Raw genomic sequence first — 24,284 nt, forward strand, 5'->3', positions numbered from 1 at the left:
TACTCAAGTAAACAGAAACGTTAATAATTCAACTTTAGTAAATTGAGCTGCTGACAGCGGTAATTATCAGCTCACTTTGCGTCCCCCTGGAAGCATAAATTATTTGCACAAGTAGCCCTTCGCGTTCCATAATAAAGTTGACACTCACTCACTCACTTACTTCGCGTTCCTCCCAGTGCCTAATTTTAAGAAAACCATAAAGCTTAATTTTGAACGCCCTGTATATACGCGGCAAACAAGAAAACACACAAGAAAGAGGGATACGCAGAACCAGCATATTATTGATAAGTCAAATCACTTAACGCGCCTCCGATTGCCATGTGCTCGGCCTGGTAATCGCTCTCAGGTCGTGACCGATCAATTGAAAGGGTGCTTACGCGGCACTCACCTAGATTGTGAATGTACTACGCTTGCATGATTTCTCCAATGAGTGCTAGATTGTACAAACATAATATCTACCCCGCGCTGATGAAGGATGAGGTACATTTAAGGTCCCCGCAATGAATGCCACGATAGTCAGGGTGGCACCTTGTATGGGGAATCTTGGCATTGTACAGGTTGTTTCGGTGCTCGCGCAAGTGGTCGTTCAGGCATCTGCCAGTTCGGCAAAAATAAATCTCGCCACACTTGAGTGGGATCGAGTAGATGACTCCTTCTACGCACGGGACAAAACCTGACTTGTGCTTCATGGAGCACGAAGAAAAGTTAGCGCGTGGTACGGTGACTCGCTTTCATGGCTTCTGTAGTTTTTTTGGAGCCGAGAAAACCCCGTGCACTCTATTGCCTTAGCCAATCTTCAACCTGTGCGGAATGCTGCGCACATACGGCTGAACGACAGGCCGGTTCTTTTCAGAAATGTCTCGTTTCTCGGGCCTATCTCCTCGTTGCACGACTTGGAGCAACTGTTCAGCCACCGAAGAAAGGAAGTGAACTGAATAATTGGCTTCTACAACAGGCGCTTCGCCTGTTGAATGAAACTACTTTGCATTGTGGGGGGGGGGGGGGGGGGGGCAAGATGTCTTGAGGGCGTTGGCAAGGAAAAGGTTAGTGATGCTCCTCGTAACTAACTTTGAGCGTGGCGAGCTAAAAGGCGAAAGTGGTTTGCCGCTTCTAACATCCAGCAAATGTGTGTAGGCGTGAATAACGACTTCCTATCAAGAAATCGTAAGGTGTTTGATTCGGGTAATTGAAACGTGATAACACCGTCGTTACGAACCACGACCAACTTGCCCAAGCCTCTACCCTAATAATTAAAGGTCTTTTTTGTAAATATAGGTAGGCAAAATAGAGTGTCACGTCTCGTTTTATTGCAATAAAGTTAGGGATTTCAAGAGCTTGGAGCACGCACACACACAAACAAAATTGATTCTTGGAGTTCAGTGTTCCAAAGGAACGCTGCTGCTATCAAATGCGCCATTCTCGAGGACCCTAGATTCTTGAGAAACATGACAGAGAAGCGACGTTGGCACCACTGCTGGCATGAAAAGGATCGAGGCACGAAAAACAAAAATGAAGTGCGTGACTTCATACTTAGTTTATTGCAATCACTAAGCGTGTGCAATCGCTCAAGATGTCTAAAGACGGACAACTGACGCCCTCAAACAGATCATGATGGTTTTATGATAAACGACAGTGCGGGAATGCACACGCGTTCCCTAAAGTAATGGAATACGCCCTGACATGACGTACATTTCAGAGTTTGTGTAAGCCCGACTCGTGTGTGTTGCCTTGTGTTTCTGAGTATGTTGACTTATTTATTTATCACTGATTTGAGGCGTTCGAAAACAAAGCAATATTTTCGCCAGCGTCTGCCTAACGCTAGGGCGGTAAAGGAATGAAGTGTGATGAAGGACTGAGCAAAACATTGCTGGTATTTAGCAGGATAAGAGAATGCAATAAAAAGGAAAACAAACGTATATCCCATTCCTCCATTTAGTCTTCACCGATGCTTCGTGGCTCTTCACTGATACCACATGGCCTTTTTGGGTGAGATAAAAGAACGCAGATATGTTCCCTCTAATTTATTCCCTCTAAACAATTACCAAAAAATTACCGCCCAAGCACTCCTTACAGATGGTTAACCAGCGAAGCTGAAACGTGTGGCCCGTGTGTTTATCACTGGGTTAATCGCGATGCTTAATTAAAGTTTTCTTATGTATTGGTCACGTCTCTGTGTTTCTTAATGAGGTTACAGACTCGTTTGGCTGCGACGGAGAGAACGACGTCAGTGACGGTATGCCCGCAGTCAACCGTTGTCGCTTGCGTTCCGCGTCTCTATTTTGCTCGGCGGCATTGTTAGCAGCATCTGCCCACCATTGTCGCTTGCGATTCTTCGTCTGTGCATGGGTCATACTTCCTTAAGCAATGGCTCATACAACCTGATGCATTGTGAGATGTGTTGTTCCTCTTTGTTCTTTGTTACTCTCTTTACCGTGCAGTTTATTACACGCAAGCTAACCTTCCTGTCACGCATGACCCTTACATGCGTGTCATTATTTAATGGCGTTATAGACATCACTAGACAACCCGGGAACGGTCGTTTTGTTTCGCGTACGTGTTCAGAATTGGCTTTTAATATAGACGTGACCTAATTAGTTATTAGCAATACAAGTGTCCCTTGTAAGCAAAACAAGTCCCACTCACTTTGTGGGCACCAAGTGCCTTTATGTACCGATGTTTTACTACTTAGGGCTCGTAAACTGACTATCTTTGCTAGTCGTGTGCCCCGCCTCCATTTTGTAGTAAATGCAATAACCAGCCCCATTACTAACTGATTTTACTAAAACCTTAGTTAACTTTCACACAAGCAGTTACTATATATCGGTTATCCGAAATCCAGAAGAGGAGGACAGGCCTTCAGACGAAGTAGCACATTATGGTATAGAAGTTACATACGCTGTGATAAAGCGCCTCTGAAAGGCTTGCCAACGATCCGATAGGGGAATTTACCTTTACCAAGTTGATCCTACCTTTCACAAAGCTAGCTCTACCAATGCAAACGTTGGCCAACCTTTCCGAGGCACATTATTTGTGTAACCTTTATACGACAGTAGCATTCGGTTAGTAATTGATGCGAGCGTTTTTATAAGGGAGCACAGCCAGCGATTGCCTTAGTACGGCGTGACTAGCAGGGCCACATCGTTCTTGTTTGTTTCGAAGGTTTTAAGAAGTAGGTGTGCCTGACGCTTCCTCTTATGATGCAGTGTAATTCTACCCGCTGAGCAGATTCTGTTCGGTGTTTACTTATGACGGTTACATGTGTGGTTGTCGTGAAATTCGGCTCAAACAAGTGGCGCCCTTCGGCTCTGTTTGAGCTTTTTTGACAGCAGTATCGATCGACAAGGGTGCACTAGGGAGAAAAAAGTTATGCAAGCCCAACGCACGCGTTGAAATCTCCTTTAATTGAAGCTTTCGTGAAGCGCTTACCTAAATGATGTAGAACATCAAATGCGACGCATGCCATCGTCTCTATTACCATGTATGCAACCTGTCATCTCATGCATTCTTGACGCGTATGCACCTTATTTGCCACAACGTTCAGGCGCTGCCGTGTTAATGCGCATGCGCTGCACCATTCGCAACATACGCCGAAGTGCAAAGAGCAATTCATGCGAATGCGCAGTGTGAAACATCGGCAAAACGATGTGGCGAAGGTGAGGGTGATGTTTCTGCAGGTAAGGACGGTGAGAACAGATGTATGGCGAGAGCAGTGTGATGCGAAAGACTTATGGTATCTTCGACTGGTCGCCTGTATGCCCCGAAGCAGAGTCGGGTAGATCGGTCGTTTCCCGAGCTCAAAGGTAGGGGACAAGCGCGCAAGCCAAACGTGCGACTCGCTCTCGGAGGAGCAAATTGCTGATGCGAAACCACGTGACTACTGCCAACGTCCGATGTTTCGCCTATCCAAAGCTCCCGGCGCTGCCGGAAAAACCGGCAGACTTGCCGGCGGGACGAACGTTCGTCGAGACGCCAGCATGCAGTGGCCTAGGTTGCCAAGGTTACGGTGGCCCGTCGCCTACAGCAGCGACGCGGCGCTGCGATGACGTTTCAATCTCGATGACTGCTCCGACAGGGCTCGGAGCGCCTCAGAGCGCTCCAAGATAGAGGAAAGCAATCGAGAAGAACCAGCCGAACGCAGGGCGCGCACCCTCTTTCAACCAGCCGAAGACAACGCAGCTCGCGAGAGCGCTCCAGAGCGCTCAGAAACGACCAACCGAAGATAGCATTACTTTCCCAGTGTCGTTCCTGCTCCCGCGGCGTACTGGAAACTGGCGAGCGCGCACAAGCTCTCGCACGCACGTGCTACGCGATAAGAAGCAAGCTCCTATTGGACATGACAGCGGCAGTCGCGGTCAGGGAAGCTCGCTAGGGTTCGTAAAGCAGCTTCGCTTTAATACGCTTATGGAAACGCTTGCGCCCGTTCCTTTGTGAGCACTAATGCGGCAGCTCAAGGCGAAATCTCCCACGAGCGAAGCCGAGACGAAATGCGTGAAAAGTGTTCGTTCCATGCTTGGGTTCGCACGTTTGCGGCCCTCAGTCGTTGTTCCAATCGTTCAAGGCGTGAGCAGCCACGAGCGAATGAGAACGCATACGCTGGCGCATGTTGCCTGAAGCCACGACAGTCCAGATAAGTGACATGGCGAAATACCTGTGCGTTACCACAGCGACGGCACCGCGATGGATCAGCATTGATGGCTATGACTTGACTATGACCGCTTCAAGAACACCGTCGATATAACACCCGCGCAGTTCGTTACCGAGGTGACGTGAAGAAAATCGAAAGTATGCAACACAGTTCAATTCCTGTAAAGGAGATAAATGGGACAGATGTTGCCGTGCGATTGACGTGAAGACAGTCGTATGCGCACCGTCATGTCGAGCCATGCCGTTTTTCTTTCCTTTTCGGCCGTATGTGAGGCACCTAGCCATAAACCGCTCCTGCCGTAAACTCCTTTTGCGTGACTGCGCACCCACGCGTTCTAATAGTGCACCTCTCAAATGTGCAGCCGTAAACCTGTGCCTATTTCAACACAGGTCACTGCTGCTGCGAAAATCACAGGGCCGCAACGGTGGCCTTGGCTCAGAGATCGCTGTTTTAGTGGCGTTTAAGGTCTGCACCACACACGTTTAATGAGTTCACGAACTGCATAAAACCGCCGTGGCTTCGCCTACTTGATGAACGTCTGCGTCATGGACACGACAGATGCGCTGTGAATTCAGCTGCAAAGCTACAAAGAAGTCATGTTCCGCTCAACAGCAGAGCAGCCGATGGGATTTGCGTTGCATAATAGACGAGAAACATTTCATGCATTGGAGCTTTCCTTTCAGGCTCCACAAGTTTAACGGCTGGGAATTGAGCAGTGAATGGAGGACTTGCGAATTGTATTAATTAGCGTTTACATGTGTGTATCCACAAAGAAAAGCAACCCTCCTGTAGTGCATCAGAGTATGTACATAACTTTGCCTGAAAGTACATAGGATACCTTGCAAGGTATCCCATGTAATTTTAGGTAAAGTTTTGGTAAAGTATTGGAATAGTTTCAGGTTAAGGTAAACTCCGCCGAAATAAGTTCGTGTTGGCCTTATTTTGCATGTGCTTCACGCTTTTGCAATCATATGTCGTATTCCCTGGGAAAAGTAGGATATTCGCTTCCGGGACAAAATATTGAAAAACCAACATCCAAAACTGCAGGGAATCGTACTTAGGGCGGCTGCCATCAGCCTGCGTGCACGAATTAAATGCGACAGGCACTACAAGAGCACCAGATTAGATTATTTCGCTTAACAACTGGTACAGCTGTATTTTGTGCTTGTCTGAACACAAAGCACAAAAGTTAGATTGCATGCGTAAGTTGCGAAAGCGTTCCTCTATTACGCTGCACCACGAAAATGCTAAATTCGGAGCGCGCTTTCATCCGTGTGCAATATTTCTCAGGCGCGAGTCTGAGGGGATTGTAACTACATCAAATTTGCTCGTACTAACTTTTAATGACATAACATCGTGGTCAACCTCCACCACGGAGTACATACTAAAGCCCCTTACCTCGTAGCCACCATAGTGCCGATACTTTGGCAGAAAAAGTGCAGTCGACTTCCACGATGTCGTCTCTACCAGCAAGGCAGTAGCGCCGAAACTGAGGATGGCTGATCAGTCGGGACACGTTGAATTTCGACGCTGTGACGTGATCGTACTCATAGTTGCGGACATGGCCCGAAACCCCTTGTAGATCGACGCGATTTCCCTCTTGCTTCCGGAAAATCTCGAGAAGTTTGGCCACGGTAGTGTCACTGACGACGGCTCGAGCTGTTAAAGAAAGTGGCATCATCCACGCATATCATCAATATAGGGTTTCCGGGAGCGTAGCAAGGAACTTAGTAAGTGGTTATAAAAATGTGCCCGTAACAATTGGAAAGTGGCGCAAAAGTCGAAAGCTGCCTCCCTAAGTGAAGTAACTGAGTAGTGTGTGTTCGGAAGAGCAAGTCAATCTTACTGCTCAGTATAATTTTCATTTAGTTCTTTTTACTTCTGCGTTTCAATGAAGAATAGAAATTCCTTTCCCCTATGTTTTGCAGGCTTTATTGTCGGTCACCTGGTATGTTAGTGACTAACAAAAATAACCAGCCTCTTATTTGCTCTTATCTTTCTTGCTCATAGCACAGTAAGGTCCCCGAATTCGGCAGAGTCGATGATGTGAGACGTATAGGAAAAGGGCATACTAGAGTTCACTTGGCTGATACCTGTCCCTAATGTAATTCACCAGGTGACGCCTGCGGTTCAAAGAAAGTTCCACGTTGATCGCCTCTGTTAGGAATAGTGCTGCCTAACATTTGCAGAGCTAATATTGTACGAAGACACAAGATACCCAAGAAAGTAGGCGGTTGGTTTGTCGCTGCAGTAGCTTGATCGGTTAAGCATCGCACGCGTAATGCGGCTCGGGTTGAGCTTCCACCTCGGGCAAGTTGTCTTTTCATCGGCTTTCCTTTCCTTTTAACTGATAATTTCTACATTGCAATTGAAAGACCAGTTATTTCCCTTATCTTTTTCTTCGACAGCATTGTCTATTGGTTTCATGTGGTTTTGACTAAAAAAGAAAGACGCCCCTCGGTACCCCTTCTTCACGATCATTGCATAGGGAGGGTGTCGACTATGGCAGCCTCCAGTGGTCAGAGTCGAAATACGACATATCACATACGAGAGTCTATTGGCAAGCTTCTTGCTTCATTTTGGCCGGCTGTCTGCGATATTTCAACTAAACGAAGCAATTAGCTTGTCGGACACTTTTTCTGTTTTCATTGCTTCCTAATTAGTAACCAGCAATTGAGCCCCTCAAATCCACTTATCTTTCTCGCTCATAAGAACGACATGACAGTTCGATGAGACGCATTCAACTATAAATTTTCGACACCTGATTGAAATGGTTGAACGAGATTGGCTTGAACGCGGACTCTGGCAACACGTGGCAAACAAATTAGCATTGGATAGCAATGAATGCTCAACTCTTTATTTACCACTGCAAATACTTATTGCCAACGGATTACGTGCATGACTGTATTATGCATATTATAGAGCTTGTATTCGAGGGCGCGACACTGGGCAGTTGTAGGCCGAAGCGTGTCTTTCCCAAAGCGTTTGCTATGTAAGTAGGCCCAACTTTGCGTCCTCTCATTTTCTTGAAAGGAAGAGAGCGCAAAAGTCAGCGTTTTCAGTGCCAGATTTTTCAGAAAGAAGAGGTTCGAAAAGATGGCATCTGCAAGCCAAGTGTACTTCCCTTAAGTGAAAATTATAAAGAGACAAAAGAACGCATACGACGTATAAACCCAAGACATTGCAGCCTCACTCCGCTCCCTGCAAAATAATGCTCTAATAAAACAGTTACAGCGGCAATGTAGTCAAGGAAACGATTGGGATGTCACTGGTTATTAACACTGTAGCCTTTGTTTTCTCGTAAGTTTTCAAATAATACCTTTAGGACAGATACTGCAATTTCAAATTGAACCTGAACAATAGTGAACTGATAATTGCTTAACAGTAGCTAATCACTCGCATCAGTTCGGAGATATCCGCGCAGAAACACGCATAAGCGTTCTAATTAATATTGTGCCTAACTGGTAGAGGGGCGTATTTGGTAAACTATTAGCTGTAACACCAATGTACTTCGCAGCAGGTCTTAAAGATATTGAGCCCTGTCTGCGCATTTTTCTGCAGTAGACATCACTGCGGTACTGCTCGGATTCCACAATAGAACACCAGCATATGCGAATAATAAAAAAGTAATGAATCTATATGAATCGAGATGTGGACACTGGATTTTAGAGCGCGGCTCCTAGGCGTCCGTTCCAGCGGCGAGCGTTGGCGGCGTAACCGCGCGAACGAGCACAGCGAAAGGTGAATGAGCGAACGCGGAGCGGGATATGAAAAACGCGAGCCGCGAACGGCGCAGACCAATGAGAGTGCCCCGTTCAGCGATGTGTGTTCGGGAAACCGGCGTAATGTGAATCCGCCCAGCCGCTCGATGCGTACTCGTAACTGGTCCCAGGTGGAACGTTCGTTTCGTACTATTCTCTGCTCGCACCAAATGTCACTCACGCTTGTTTGGTTTGGTTGGTATGGCCTCGATCGCGCTTGTTTCGATTGTCGTGGTTTGCGGTTGTTTTGTACTCTTGTTGCATGCGCTACGCGAATTGTGCAGTACTTTCTGGAAGCTACGCGGCACCACTGATTACATTGGTAGCTTCGGCGAGTCACGTACAAAAGCCGACCCGCTTGACCCGCAGGTCACCAACTCTGCTGCATGTCTCTCTCACTCTTTGCCTGAATACATCGCGAAATCTAAACACGTACAGAACTCCGCTCAGATTTTGCATTAGGGAGTATCGTAATTGTCAGTGATGTTTTTTTTGTTCTTGCTATTGCCATCGCCTAAAGTATTCCACACTGACAGAACTGGTTCTGCGCTTTGCTTTAGGCAACTATCTTTTCAAACAATATTCAAACTAAGGACAAAGCACGGCATGGGCATGTTGAAAGCATGCGCTTTGTTATGGCTGCTTACACCAGTTTTCTTGTAGGATGAGAAGGCTAACGTGGCACCTTTTTTAAGGGTATAGTAACGGCATGGATGACGTCCCATTTCTAACAAATCAATGCTTCAAAGTTCAAGACTTATGAAGCTTTTGAGAAAAGTGTGTACTAAAATCTTCAATGTGCGAGTATAAATCATAAAGAATTCTTGATTTCAGAGCCAAGGTGTTATTCTTGGAAAAAGTAATAGAAAAAAAATTCTATATACAATCCCTGTGCCAAGTTTTCCACCCAACGATACTAGAATTATAATGGTCTGAATAAATGAACGAGAAACCTACCCTATCGCACTAATAAGCATCGCCGGATACAAAACAGCAAAAATAACAACAAACAGTGACTTCAATATTTAGTGAGCGAGGAGGCATGGCGGCCGATCTTAAAGCCAGGCTTTTTTTTTTCCATACTTGTACAAGTTCCGCGTAGGTGCTTGGCTGTTGGGCTCGAAAGAGAAGTTTAATAGACTTTCCAGAACGTACAAAATCAGCAGAGGTTCGGGAGATGAGAATTCATATGAAAACAGAGTTCTCTAAAAGCACTAGTAGAAATGAAAATACCACGAAATGTCCATATTGCACACAATAGTTTGAAGGAGAGTTCAGGAATAAAATGTATACGGGCAAAGAAAGGCGTTGCGAACACAAACAATTGTGTGCAGTGCCCTGGTCTGAAGAATAGTGCGACATGGGTAACGACACACGATTGTTCCTCATTATCCCAAGGCGTGTTGACCAACGTCGGAGAATCTTTTTCTCCCGGAGTACCGCAAGCTCGCTGTTCGACGTTTTCAATGACAAGCGTGTGCAGCCGCAACAGCTGGGGGTATATGGCTCCTTCTGTCCGGCCTCTCAGAACCATGCATTTTACAGGTTACCAATGCTCTAACACAGGACGGAAAGTTAATAAACTGATTCTGTGTCCTGGTACGTGCCTTGGAACGCAGTGAGGACATACGGCTCAGAAGACACAAGACAGGTGATGCAACTGCACAACTTAATACAGCGTGATTCAACGTTTCTTAGATTCCGCACTGCGGCACAAGACACAGCACCAACCTACCTCCCCCTCCCCCCTCCCCGGCCGCGAGGCGGTCATACATAGGCAGAAGCTGCCAACCGCGCAGCCACGCGAAGTTTCTTACGCCTGGCGATAAGCTTTGGGAGGCCAACGCCCGCCGCTTGTAATCTTTTTCACACAGTCAAGGCACTAGAGTGTGCCTCGTGTCAACAACAGAGAAGAAATTTACAAGGCATCGTTTAGCTGCAATGACGTCATCGTAAAACTACGGAGCCTCATCGGCAGACGGAGTTGACTGATTATCAACTTGTAAAAGCTTAAATGAAGCGTTTCCATGGAAAGTATATCAGTAGGCTTCTTCCCTGATAGGCCCTGTTGGTGATTAAATTTAGCATACCGCGCAAAGCAATTATACGTCGTATGTTTCAGAGGTCAAAAAGGCAGAAACCACCCTTATTTGAAGGTAGCAGAAAGGCCGTACGACATGCGAGCGCTGTTTTTCTGGACCAGAGAATGACGCGCATGCAGTTGTAAACTGACGCAAAAACATCTAGGTGTACGGACCAAGGGCGCCATTTGAAACAACACAGGACATATACTAAATTTGGCATGGAACCACGCTCTGGAAAAGATAACGGAAATCTTGCGACTACCTCTAGTCGCCGTTCCGCGATCTGACGAAGGCCTGTTCACGTATACCAAGATTCATCGCCTAATGTTAGAAAGCTGACGCCCAGAACTTTCACTCCGTCTATCCATTGAATGCCTCATGGGAGATTCGTGCCATAATCCCCAGAGGGCATCGCATTACCCTCATCCGCAATCAGTCGAACACCTGAAAAGGCTCCACATTTATTCAATAACCTCGGAAAGCCTAGGTTACCATCGCCACCCCTTAGAATAAGGAGGACGTTACCTGCGTGCATTGATAGTTTGATCTCAAGTAGACCCGGAAGCGAGAAACCACGCATGGGTCGACGATCCATAATGATTTACAAGAGGGCATTAGGATACAGTATGAAAAGGCTCGCTGATAGAGCGCATCACTTTCGAATTCCACGGGTAACGGAGAAAGAGTGGCTAAGAAGGCCTCTCACTAGAAGCAACACATTGTCATATGGCGCTCTATCATGGACACAAAACTTGCAGCAAAACCGGAGCAACGCAGTACCCTAAAACCGTAACGGCCGACACTGCAAGTTTGGGCTAAACTTGCAATCATTGGCAACGCGATGTTTAATGATTTTGCAAGAAGACTGGCAACTAATTGTAGTCTGCATTCAGAAGTGTTATCGAGCGCCACAAGTGCCGATATGGTGCAACACTGTCAGGCTTCAACAGGAGTACGGCGCGGCCTTCCCGGATGGAATCAGGCTGGAGCCCATTTATCAGGATAGCATTTACAATGGAAAGCAGCGGAACTTTGATTGCGGCAAAGAGAGTGTAGTAAAATGTTGCTGGCATAGCGTCTGAAACAGGAGCTGAAGCAGCAGTCATGGCTCACGCTGTTCCATAAAACTCTTCAACCGAGACTCCAGCTCATAGCAAATGGTTAAAGTCTTCAGATACAACTGGAATACTTGCACAGAAGGATTGTACTCGTGTGCATCAAACTCAGCTTCTCCACTACAAAACCCATCAGATAAAAGCAAGCGAGAAAAATGTTCCTTAAATACTAAGAGAACGTCGCCTGCCCTTGCAATCTGGGCAGAACTGGGAGGCTTCACGAAAACACTGTCTCCACACTGGTTTCTTCCAAGCGGCCAGCACACACATCTGTAAGTACAGGATAGATCGGCAGCCGGAACGACCTCGTACCAGAGCAATACTCGCCACACGAGGCGAGTGTCGTGTGAACAGGTGGCATCGCGCCCTCATTGATTCACATAGACTCGGCTAACGAACGTGAGTGGCTCCCTACGTTGAACAATGCGAATTCATTGAAGCGCATTGTTCAGTTCCTCCGTAAAGCGAAACTACCGTGCACGTCCCTCATGGCGAAAGCGCTCGTGCCATCGGGCTTTGAGTACATCCTAAGTCACGGGATGAGGTAGCAGAATCATCTTCTGACACACGGAGTGCCGACACACGCACTAGGATCACGCAGCAATGACAACGTCCACGCGCCAATGGTGACACCACATTAATCTTACTCGCAATACACAACCGAAAAAAGACAGGGTGATGGTTGGACAGGCGAGGTATGCCAGGCGGTAATAGCAGTACTGAGCAGCTTTGTAGGGTGACTGATGGTTCAGATAGAACATAGAAGCGAACAAGTTTACTAGCTGATTACCAAGCTTACACGTCGCAGCAAAGCCATCAGGATGTAAGAGAACTCATGCGTCAGTGCGTTGGAACTGTTCAGTCCTTTAGAGCAGCCTTTAGTTCAGGCTTTAAATCACCTACATAGGGCTTGCACACGTTACTGTAAGGACCAAGGAAGCTGCCAAAATCACCAACCACGAAAGTGGGAAATGTTTTTGCTGAATATATGGCAAGCTGTTAGATCAGAAAGAGAAGTTCATAGGCTTAAGAGAATATGTGAAACAAACGGAGATCAGCAGTTCACGACCGTGAAATGACAAGATACATAAAAACAGTTTCCAAAGCTAATAGCAGAAAACAACCTATACAACTAAATGTCCATATTGCAGAAAACTATTTGAAGGACAGCCCCGGAGTAACATCTCAATGGGCACAAGCAGCATTTTCGAGGACGGCCAAGAAAGAAAGCCATGGCATGCGCAAAAAAATACGCTATGCTAACATAAACGCAACAGCACATGAAGGTACCCACGAAGTGGCACGTATAAAATTTCAGGTTTCAACGGTATTTCCAGCTATGTTCTCCATAACAGAAATATTTCTTAGTTAAAACCTGAACATATAACGTTGAATCACAGGAATTTCTAAAGCATGCCGATCTTTAAAGGGAATTGTGAAATATATAAAAAGCATTGTTTCACCATTTATTTGCTTTGATTTAACCACTCAGTGATTTCCATGCAAGAGAAAATTTTCATCCTCCCGACTGTAGCAAGAAGCTACAAAGAAAACCTGTGCGAGTTTCTCAGAGAGTCTCTGTATGAGAAATTCCCATGGGTTTCCTTTGCAGTTTCGTGCGACATTCAGGTCGATGGCAATTTTCCCTTTCATGACACTGTCTTAAATTTTCAGGATACCACAGACCTGATTTCCCATGTTGAGTATCTTCCACTTGGTTCTTTGCCACTCCTCCAGAAGGGGCTTGTGCCAATACGTAGGATTGCTACATAAAACTCGAATATATAATATCGGCTCTCAGACTTACTTAAAGCATCTTGGCCTGTTTATTAGCATGAAAATAAAGACAATTGTATACATCACCGTTAGTTCGCAATTATTTATTTACCATCTTACAGAGTCTCGCTTCACATAGATTCCAACATGTGAGTAAGATCTGTATATTTTTTTCCTAGTCACAACCACATAAAACCAACTAGCAATAGGACAAAGGAAGGCGTACAGCAATTTTGTTTATTTAAATTGAAGCATAGAAATCTCGAGACAAAAAAAAATTAAAGTGGACGAAGAATAAGCCCCGACAATTACAATACTCCCTAATACGAAATTTGAACGCAACTCTATACGTGTTTTCATTTCGTGATACATTGGCTGGCGTGGACAATCTATCTCGTGCTGCACGTTGCATGCGGAGCGAAGCATGGCGCGACCACATCGCTAATGTGGAGATTGCGAGAGGCAGCCCATGGATAACGCGTGGTCAAGATACACACCAGCCGCAGCAGAAAGACCTCCGCTCATGCAGCGCTTGCTTTCCATACATACGAGACGCGCCACCCTGGCACCATCTGCTAGCCATCCACGAGTGCAGATATTTGGGCTAGTTAGTTCATTGCAGTAACTGAGGTCATAGCACTCGATTCCCACGGACAAGAAGGACGACAGGACGCGTGCTACTGCAATTAATGCATCGTAGCCATCGTCACCCCAAAGACCGTATTAGGCGGCACTACGCTTTTGTTCTCACGCTTTCGCCATACCCTCCCCTTCAGCTTTCCGCCTCAAGGTTTCACTGCACCCTCGTCCTCCGCTTTCCTTCTTGCACTATCTCCGCCATCCCCTCTTTCATCTCCCGCTCTGCTCTACGTTCGCTTTCATCCTTCACTGTGCTCGTTCGCTCTGTTACGAGGAACAACGCCGACGCTCACCCCAGGAGCGGACGCCTAAGAGCTGTGCTCTAAATATTCAGACACAAACTCCTCTGGGAGTTGTATAACTATGCGTGAGCATTATGGCACTTGCGCGTCTCCACGCAGTCCCCTGTTACAATCAATATTATGAAACCTGATGAGGCTAGCAAATTGTTACACGAAGAACGAGTCAGTAAGACGAGCAACTACTTATAGGTTATATTTAAAAAAGCGGTTGCAGCGCTGACCGGTTAGATTCATCGCGCGAGCCCCGTTCGTTCTTCCTTCTGCTTTGTCAGGTGATGGCGCTTCGTTCAAACAATCAAATGCCACACGCGTGTAGCATAGCCCCCAGCGGCAGAAGCGACGTCCCGGAGCGTCTAAGTAGCATCACTGGGAGGGTGATAAAGCTTCAGTCGTGTGACGTGCACAGTATCACTGGACTGGGAAGCAAATGGGGTGTCAGGGGCGATCTCGTAGGTGACGGGAGTCACGGCACGAATCCCTTGGCATCGGCCTGTTATCATGTTATCAACCGTTATCGGTCTTTATTAACCTTATTGGACTTGATCCATGCCTTACAAACCCCTTATCCGTCAATATCAACCTTATCGCAATCGATCCGATCTTTATCAAGCTTTATCGGCCCTTATGAACACTATAGGACTTCATGCGATCCTTATCAACACTGGTCGGTGCTTATTAACATTATCAGAATTGCTCCGATCATTATGAGCCTTATGACTCTTTAGCTCCTTATCCATCCACCTGGAACCATTATCAACGGCGATGAGACCCATATAAAATCTTATCACTCATTATAATCCAAGCCCACTGACTGACCTCTTATTAGTCTGTTGCGCGACGTGAAGCGCATGAACCCTCAGAGATCGCTCGCACTTGGGTCAATGAAGGAACGTCGCAACTGAAGCTGCCTCCCGCGCCCACACAAACGCATCGGGAATGTGGCGTGTATTGCAAGAAAGTTTCGCAATGTCTCAATTTTCCTGATGTATACAATGCTCCAAGTCGGTCCTACATGGGACTCTCGAGATCGCTTTTATTACACCATCCCCACGTCTTTTAACAAAGCCTTCATAGGGAATATTTTCCTTTGACATTTGTTTTCGACCGCCGGTGCAACACCTTCATATGGTTCAGATATATTCACCTTCGGCACGCGAGGGTGCTTAACCTAATGGGTAAGACAGTAAGCTTATATATGCGCGCGGTGATAGTTTCGAAACTCACCAGCGCTAAAGTTTTACCTATCGAATTTGTTTTGTTCTATACACCTTGCTTTATAGTGATTCGTCTTACGTGACACACATAAGCACGGACGAATTTCCTTGTAGGAAAGCCATAAAAATAGTTAGGCATTCAAAAGAACTTGCTGCCTGTGGGAGCCGACCTCACACACTCCGCACTACTCGTGCGCTCTAACAATTGAGCTAGGCCGGCGACTGTTGCCACGTCCACATTTTTGGGAATTTCTATATGTGTGCAATATCAAACGGGGTGGGGGGCTGTTAGCCAGCGCCACTCATGAACATGGCGGCGGATGTGGAAAATACTTTTGACCGAAGTGTTTACGTACTACGTGAAATTTAGGAGCAGGCAGCTGGCGAATTTCAGTGGGAACAGTGCGAAATTTTATGCGCAATGCATACGCAAGTTTACGAGACGCCATTGGTCAAAAGAGTGTTTCGCATCAGCCACCATGGCACTAAGCGGCGCTGGCTGATTCCCCAGATTAGATCTTGCACACATACCTAAATACCCAGGAATGTAGACGCGGGAGAGTTACCGTCATAACTGAATTCGTAAAGCAATGCAATATTATTTCGGCTGATGCGGGTTTGGTTCCCACAGGCGACAAGTTGTTTCTACAGCGAGGCTGCCTACGGCAAGGACCACGGGACTTGTTCGTCACGTAACGTCGACAACAAACTATATCAGCTATGGCTCATACTCCCAGATGCAGTGGCTCAAACCGCCGAAAGGCAGAGGCCACAAGCACTCCGCAAAGTCAAGCGAACCGCGCATACAATATTTGGAAACACGCTTACAACATGCAGTACAGCATACGTTTCAATAAAGCACAAGGTCAAAACGAGCATCCAAAATACATAATTGATGATAAACCGCTCCTACTCTTGCATGCAACGCGAAGCCCATAGTGCGTCCCGCATACGTTTCCCGGCAAAGATTATTGTTACGCAAGCTTCCACGCCTAAGGCAGCTTGACTGTAGCATGCGAAGCAGGGAGTGACGTAACTAAACTTCTGTACGTAAAAGAAGAACCCGCCGAGCTAGTGATTTGTGTTGTGACAGTGCAATCGGATGGCCACGTACAGTGAGGACTCCTGGAGAGCAGCATGCATACGAGCTTCTTTCTGGTGCAAATTTTGTAGGCGCACGAAGTAGCAACGTAAGCCAAGTCCCAGGCCCTCGAAACGTCTTAGGCTAATATTTAGGTAAAGCGCATGTTAACGTCGCCACGTGAATAATTTCAACGTACATCAGAATGGTCGCCAAGGATGGAGCTGCGCAAGGCAGCGGGCCACCGCGGCGGAAGGGTTCAGGAGTTAGCAGGGTGCGGGTTTTTGTTACAGTCCCAGAGCATGTGAGTTAAAGTGGCTATATCAGTGTGGCAGGCCTTGCATAGCAACTCTGGGCCATCCAGCAGGCCTGCAAAGCGGCGGCTAGACAAGACCTCGAGGTGCCCACGTGGAAGACCTAAGGCCCCGTCGGTGATAGCTCCGCAGGACTATAAATAAAGTTGTTACCAACATCACAATGGGTAATCCTTCAAGTGATCGTGTACAGCTTCGCTGTCCAACCACCTTCACAACGTGGATTGGAGACCATTTTTTCGTCCACTGTCATTTCCTGTTCCCTTGTCGTTCCTACAGTTCAATTAAAACAACAAAAGTTTTTCCATGCTTTCCTTAATTTCATTAACTGTCGGCTTCATATGGTTGTATCTAACTTGGGTAGTTGCGGCTCACAAACTTTAATAAAAATAATGTATGTTCCGTAATTGCCATATCTAGGATGCTCCCATTTCATCAGAATAATCTATATAAATAGAAACTACGGGGCCTATAAATTTTTAGATAGCGTTAGAGGATTATAAAAAAAACCTTAAAAAGCCAAGAATTATAATAGGCTTGGAAGAAAAGGCGGTTCTTGTGGAATCCACTTAGTTTGCTTGAGCTTGAAAAGAAGAACGAGAAGGCCCATACAAATTACCAGCACGCTTTAATATTCCTAACTGGTAAGGTATACTTCATATGCCACCTTTTGATGGTTTGCCATTATAAAACCACACAGAAACGTAGGCTGGTACTCTAATTATGGAAACGGCGCATAACTTACAGGGACACGCCGTCGACAGCCACGGAACCAAGAAGTTGACAATTATGGCAGTCGTGATAAGTTCAGTCATTCCTAAGAGAATGTGAACAAACAGACACATTATGGGTACACATTCATCGTCAAAAGATTGTGCGGTTGCACTGCATAAGAAATCAGCCTCCGAAGTCACTAAATGTCCATGTCCGGCGTCAAGGAAATCCATAAGGTGGCCGTGAATTCTTTGTGTCTTCCAACCTTTCTTTAGTGCATCTTTCCTTCTTGGGCAATCGCTCAGTTTCTGTAGTTGAATAATACTTGAACTGTTTATCGGCTCTCTTCACCACACCGCCGAGTGACTATGAAAACCATGAAGGTTTATAAAGCGCAAGAATATTAGACAACAAAGTAAACACGCAATTCGGTTTAGGAAATTAATTAGCAGAGTAATGGACCCGTTATTCTTGTGCGTTGACGCAGTTTGCTATAGGCGCTCCGAGCGTCAAGTTTTACGAATATTAGACCAAACACTAAGTTACTATAATACCAAGACGCCTACCGCGAAAGCCGTTACGAAGGTTTGCCGTGAACAACTGCAGAATATTGGGAAGCGTAAGCACACAAGGTAATAACCCTTTCTCCTGAATACGTAATAAAATGTATTCAGGAACTCTATATCGTCTATGAGCTATTAACAAGAAAAAACATAGGGCACATGTTTTTCTATTACTATGTCAACGTTTATTCAAAACAATTTGCCAACTCAATGGCTTAAAAGAGCAACACTTAAAGAACCAGTCAGTCTTTCGATACTATATGTAAAAGAAGAACAGTGGACTGTAGGGATAACTGTCAGAGTGGAATTTTTCCACATATTCGTCTCTTGCTATAACAAATATTAACTTTGCCGGTATACATTGCATCCTGACAATGTGGCTCCCATTGCGTTTTCATGCGCAGCAGGAATTTGCGGATTTCATGCCTGGCCGCAACGGCCATCTTACGGCGAGGGCCGAGTGCGAGAAAACAAACCACGCACGGTGCACTGGGTACTAGTCAAAGGATTCTAGTACGTCGAAATTATTTTGGAGTAACTCCTTATGGCGTCTTTGTTGACATTACATTGTTTTGGAACTGAGAACGATATTAATTTCTCTACTAGAATTACGACGAATCACTAAATGCTAGCTGTTGTCTTGTAGTTGTTGTTTCTACATTTCTATCCCTGCTGTACTTTTGAAGCCTAATGATGTCCTTGTTTGGTCATATACTGCTGTTGTATGTTTTGTTATGAAGTGTGCATTTAGTCGGACGAATGTGGCTTTTTGTGTGTTGTGTTATTGAAGACTTGGCCTACGTTAGGTCATTGTACGGAGTTGAGCATGCTCTGCCTCAGTTTAGAAAGCTCGTATGCTGGCGAACTGAAATCATTAAATTAAATAAAAAAAAGAAATTGCTACAATGAAGATGAGGTTATCTATTCCAAAATAAGTCATCAAGCTGGAATCGAAAGTTGGATTCGCTTGTACTGACGTTAGCTTCGAAGGTACAATAGGTGAAGGTGCCATAACAATATGAAAAACGATGCAAACGATACAATACAGAACAACAGGGGTGGAAGGTGCAGAATGACTAAAGAACAATGCACAATAGACCAGGACTGAAGAAGAGCACGAACGACAGGACCAACGCCGTCCTGTCGTTTTTGTTCTTCTTCTTCAGTCCTGGTCAATTGCGCCTTGCTCTTTACTCATTCAAGCATGAACCAACTAGCCCAAGCAAGAGTTTTACTTGAAGATGCAGAACGCTTAAATTTTTGATTGAAATAGGCACATAGCTGACGCTTCTCAGAAGTCTATGAACGCTATTGTTGTACTGTATCATGTGGACGGTGGCGAATTCCTAATAAAGCTGTGTTGATGACGAACTTTGGGACAGAATTCTTCCTGCATCATGAACAGGATGTTTAATAAGGGTGCTTCAGCGAACACTTTCAAAATTGTTTAAAGGTTGCCTGTGGCAGATAGCTCAATACTAGTTTATGAGCCGGTCTAGTCGAAGTGGCCGACACTACTCGCACAAAAAATTGAAATACAAGATCAACCGATTAACAAAAATGCAGTAATTGACTTCTTGGCTAAATATCTTATGACCCATATCGCAATTTACAAACTATGGGAGTGAACTTCGCAACGCGGATCCACTTGTAACGAATTCAGGACGACACCAGTTTCGAGATATAGATTCCCGATCTCTGCGGAGACATGCACTGGCGTTCCAGTTATTTTTGTGCTTCAGTGCATGAAACAACGGTTATTGACAAATTAACTGAAACGCCAATGCGTTTCTGCGCAAAGTTTGGGAATGTATATCGCGAAACGGCTGTCATCATGAAAATTCGTTTCAAGTGGATCCGCCTTGCGAACAACACTGCTAGAATTTATAAATTGCAATATGGGCCATAATGCAATTAGTTGAAAACATAATTAGTTAATTTTTAATAATTTGTCAATTTTGCATCTCAATTTATTCTGCAAGTATTGTCCGCCACTTCGAGTAGGCCGGCTCATGAAATAGGATTGTGATATCTGCCACAGGCAACTTTTAAAGATTTTTGAAAGTGTTCGTTGAAAAACCATGTATATATATTCGTATCACACGTTCCCGCCTTCTCGCGAACCATTCTAAACACAGTGACAACATGTAGCACGGTCATTACTGCTGTGATACGTCCATCCGCCCATACAATTGCATAGGTTTGAATTCTTGCCGCGCAGAGAATATTTCTATGAAGCAGAGCAAAAATCACTTCGCTAATGGGTGACACAAGGATACAAACACTTGTTAAAATATTATGAAGTTCTTTTCTGTAATACGGCTATGCCAAAGTTTAGCGGTTAGCACTTCTTTTTGTTGCCGTCGTAGTCCTTAGAAATACTACTACGGCATCTTGTGGCAGTGAACTACTTAAACTTACTGGATTTATCAGCAAAGAAATTCACTTGGTATAGCCTGTCCTGTCAATGCAATCGTCACCATGCAGTGGACCTGGAATGTTTTGTTTGTCTTCGCAATTGGCTAAAGAAAGCGCATATTACAAAACGCAAGGGGCATCAATATGTCCAAGAATTGTGTCTCTGGTTTTGAAATACGCTTTTAGGTAACACTTACGTGCGCTTGGCTTTTACCAAGCACTGGTAGAAACTATGAACATGTGGTTATAGAACCCTCTGCAAGAAACCTTGCTGTCTTACTTCCAGAATAGCAGCGGTTGCCTTGCGGACGTCGTACGGATATTGCGCCAATTTAGATGGTTATGCATGGGTGCCAACAGAGTGCCCTGTTATGGGCGGCCTCCACAGTCAGCGGTTCCGCTAGTACTTGGATATGTTCTTGAGGTCGTTCGAAGTTTTCATTTTCTCGAAGATAACTGAAAAGTGAAGTGCACCGAAATAGGGTAGCCTATAGAGTCAATCAAAGCCACCCGTGAGCTTGCGCATTTTTCTGTAAATACTACGCTGGTGCGATTATAAATTTCAATACACGTTCTAAACCACGCACTTAGTAAAGAAAGAAAGGCGCCTAGAACGAATAGGAAATGTACTTGGTTAATGTTTAGGGTGTCTTCGCAACACTTACGCTGGTGACGCGTCGAAGAAGGCTCAGCAGCAAGCGATAGCGAAGAAGGTAACGTTATTTAAACAAGCATCCTTTGGGCCCACTGCTAGGTTTGCAGTAGAGACGACCATAGTTAAAACGACGCCGCCTATCTTAGCTACGACGGCAGTCGGCGCAGACCACTTCGTGCTCGATGTTGAAATTCCGCGTGAATGCGTCTGCCACCGGAGATATATGGTCACGCATCTGTGCTTCTGGACACGCGATCTCATTTATGCTCTTCCAACATATGAACGGAAAAAAAGGAAAACAAAACTAGAGGATGTTGGCAGCAGCTGTGCGAGTGGGGTCTCGTTCTAGACAAGTACTGAAAAGAGTGCAACTGTGATGAGGCCTACAAGAATCCTGCACGCCAAGATATTAGTCAAAACTACTTCGCTCTTAGTAAGAATCGTTGCAGTTCTTGAAAAGCAAGAAGAATAAAAGAAGCATTTTCTTCTGCTCAGCTGTCAACCTGCTTCGTCACGACATTGATAATCAGGGCATGTTATCTGTATGTTAAATTTTGTTGCATTATAAAAAAAATGTGCGCCTTGATGATTTTAGAGATCATACATTGCCATAGATTTCATTAGTGAGAAGAAATGACATGAAACGCGGCTGATTTCTGAAGGCGTACTAATTATTCGTAATAGGACAGCCAAAATGATTTATTACAGTTGTGGTTATGAAGGAGGAAAACATCATGGTGAATTTTGAGAATCTTGCAACATATGGTAGAAGTAATCAACCATTGCACTTATGTGCAAAACAACGTGAATTTATGATTGCACATATTCATAAACGTTGTTAGCTCAGAGTGTAATGAACTTTAAGTCAAAGTGCGTCGTTCGCTTTATCCTAATAATGCAATGAACACTTTTACCGAAAGGTGTTTGTGATAACGTGTTAATTATTCAGGCTAATTCATGGAAGTACTGCTGTAGTGTCTATGTTCAGACACTGCGTCACTGATTTGTCAACGTGTTATACAAGTGGGCACTTGGGTCACCTTATTTGAGGTGATAATAAACAATAAAGGGTGAGTACATGTTCCAAGGACATGTAAATGCTGTGGTCGTCAAAAGAACACGCCATTAAAAGCAAGCTTGTTGATGGCATGCATGCACCTAATGCTTTGTCATCATTGATAGCGTTTTCTTTTTCTTCGAAGCCATGGTGTCATTTTTTCTGAATTCCTATTACATAATTTCTGCTCGTCACATGACTTGCCGGTTTCATTTGGTGTGCTCTGATTTGGTCACATCCTCTCTTGCTCTTCTTTCCTGAGAGAGAGCGTAAACTTTTCTTTTCAAATCAACAAGATTTGAGTCCGGCGTCTATTTAGTGAGAACATACCGCTTTTCAGTTTTCTTTATATCACCCGTCGAGCGGTCCTCAGCTTGTCCTCAGAGTTACAATTTTAACCTTTAGCACAAAAAACTACTATTTATTCAATTGATTGTGCGTAGTTTCTAATTATTACTGTGCTTCAACAATATTCAATTGTAATCCGTCGTGCCAAAGTCTGCATGTGAAAGATTTAGTACACTTTGGAGACAATTTACGAGCTGCTGCTTATGCGTCTGGACGGTCAGGTACAGAAGCTTGACCAGCATCAGTAAACAGAAAAAAGATCCAATAACGGTGCCCTCAAAACAACTGATTCCCAGGTCTGCTTTACGTAACAGATGCTGCGCTGTTTCCCCTTTTTTTCGTTAAATTCTTGCCTAGCTTTGTCTGGCGTAACTAAAAGGACAATAAGAAAGGAATAAGAAACAGCGTATAAATACGCAGGATATGAAGCAACTTTCTACACTCAGGGTGGCAAGATTTGACCACATGGGTTAATTCTTGTTCTTTCTTGGCAGCTCGTTCCATCGACATGGTGGCCGGTAGTTCCAACCGGCGATTGCGATACCTTTGTTGGTGCAGAATCTGTAACAGAGAAGAACTGCAGATTTACAAAAATGCATTAAAAGCGCCAATAAAGGTGCACTCTGAGCCACAAATATACATTTTTGTGCTTTGAAGGTGCCTCAGCGCGCTGATCTTCTCTCAACGGCAAATACAACGATATTGAAGAAAATTCGAATTTGTCTTTTGGGCCCGTATAACGTAAAACTATTCCAATATGTTTCTATTGCAATCTTCTGACGTCAAATTTGCGTAACCACCGATGCAAGCATCGGGCGGTCACCCGCAGGGTTTTCTGAACGAACAAATAAAATTCTCCCCTCGTTCACAGGAGATCACTTTTGTTTGCTTGAAAAATGAATAGGATTGCCTGCACTGAGCGGCTTGTCTTATCTAATTGGCTCGCAAGAGTCGAGCAGCATGCTCAAGTGGAGAAGAATTCGATGGGGCCGAGCCCCTGCACTGAATATCGATAATCGGATGAAGAGGGTGGTGCCTGCGTCTGCAATTGGTCCTCTTTCTCTTACTTAGCTTGCGGTGGCTCGTCGACAATCGCTGCGGCATGCAAGCGAAGCTTAAGAATGACGCTAAAACGGATCTTCAGCAAATAAGAGTTGGCACAACGTGGTCGTAAACATGCCGAATGTTCTTGAAAACGTTACAAGGCCACGCAACAAGTTTTATTACGCGCAAATAAACTCATGCTCTCCTGCAGGGGCGAGTAGCCAGTGCCGGAGCGATCGGCGGCAGCCATCTTTTATTCCTTTCGGAACGGGGCAGCCTGCGGCTATTCAGAAGAAATTTCAGTTTTGTCCAGCATATTGGATCTTTAACGCGTACGCGTCACTTTGACGCGGTAAGTTTTTGGAGTTTTGTGACGTCGTGTGAGAGGCAGGTGAAGTGGGTGCAGCCCGAAAACGTTTGACGAATAGCCGAAGGTTAATGGCGAAAAGGCGTCGAATCAGAAGTAACTATTTTTGTTTTGTTCGGTCAAATTATGCATAATCTTTGTGTACACGTCATATGAGATGGGGAGCTATCGCAGTTTCCGTAACGTC

The sequence above is a fragment of the Dermacentor variabilis genome, chromosome 7 (genome assembly GCF_050947875.1).
Source record: "Dermacentor variabilis isolate Ectoservices chromosome 7, ASM5094787v1, whole genome shotgun sequence".
Taxonomy (NCBI): domain Eukaryota; kingdom Metazoa; phylum Arthropoda; class Arachnida; order Ixodida; family Ixodidae; genus Dermacentor; species Dermacentor variabilis.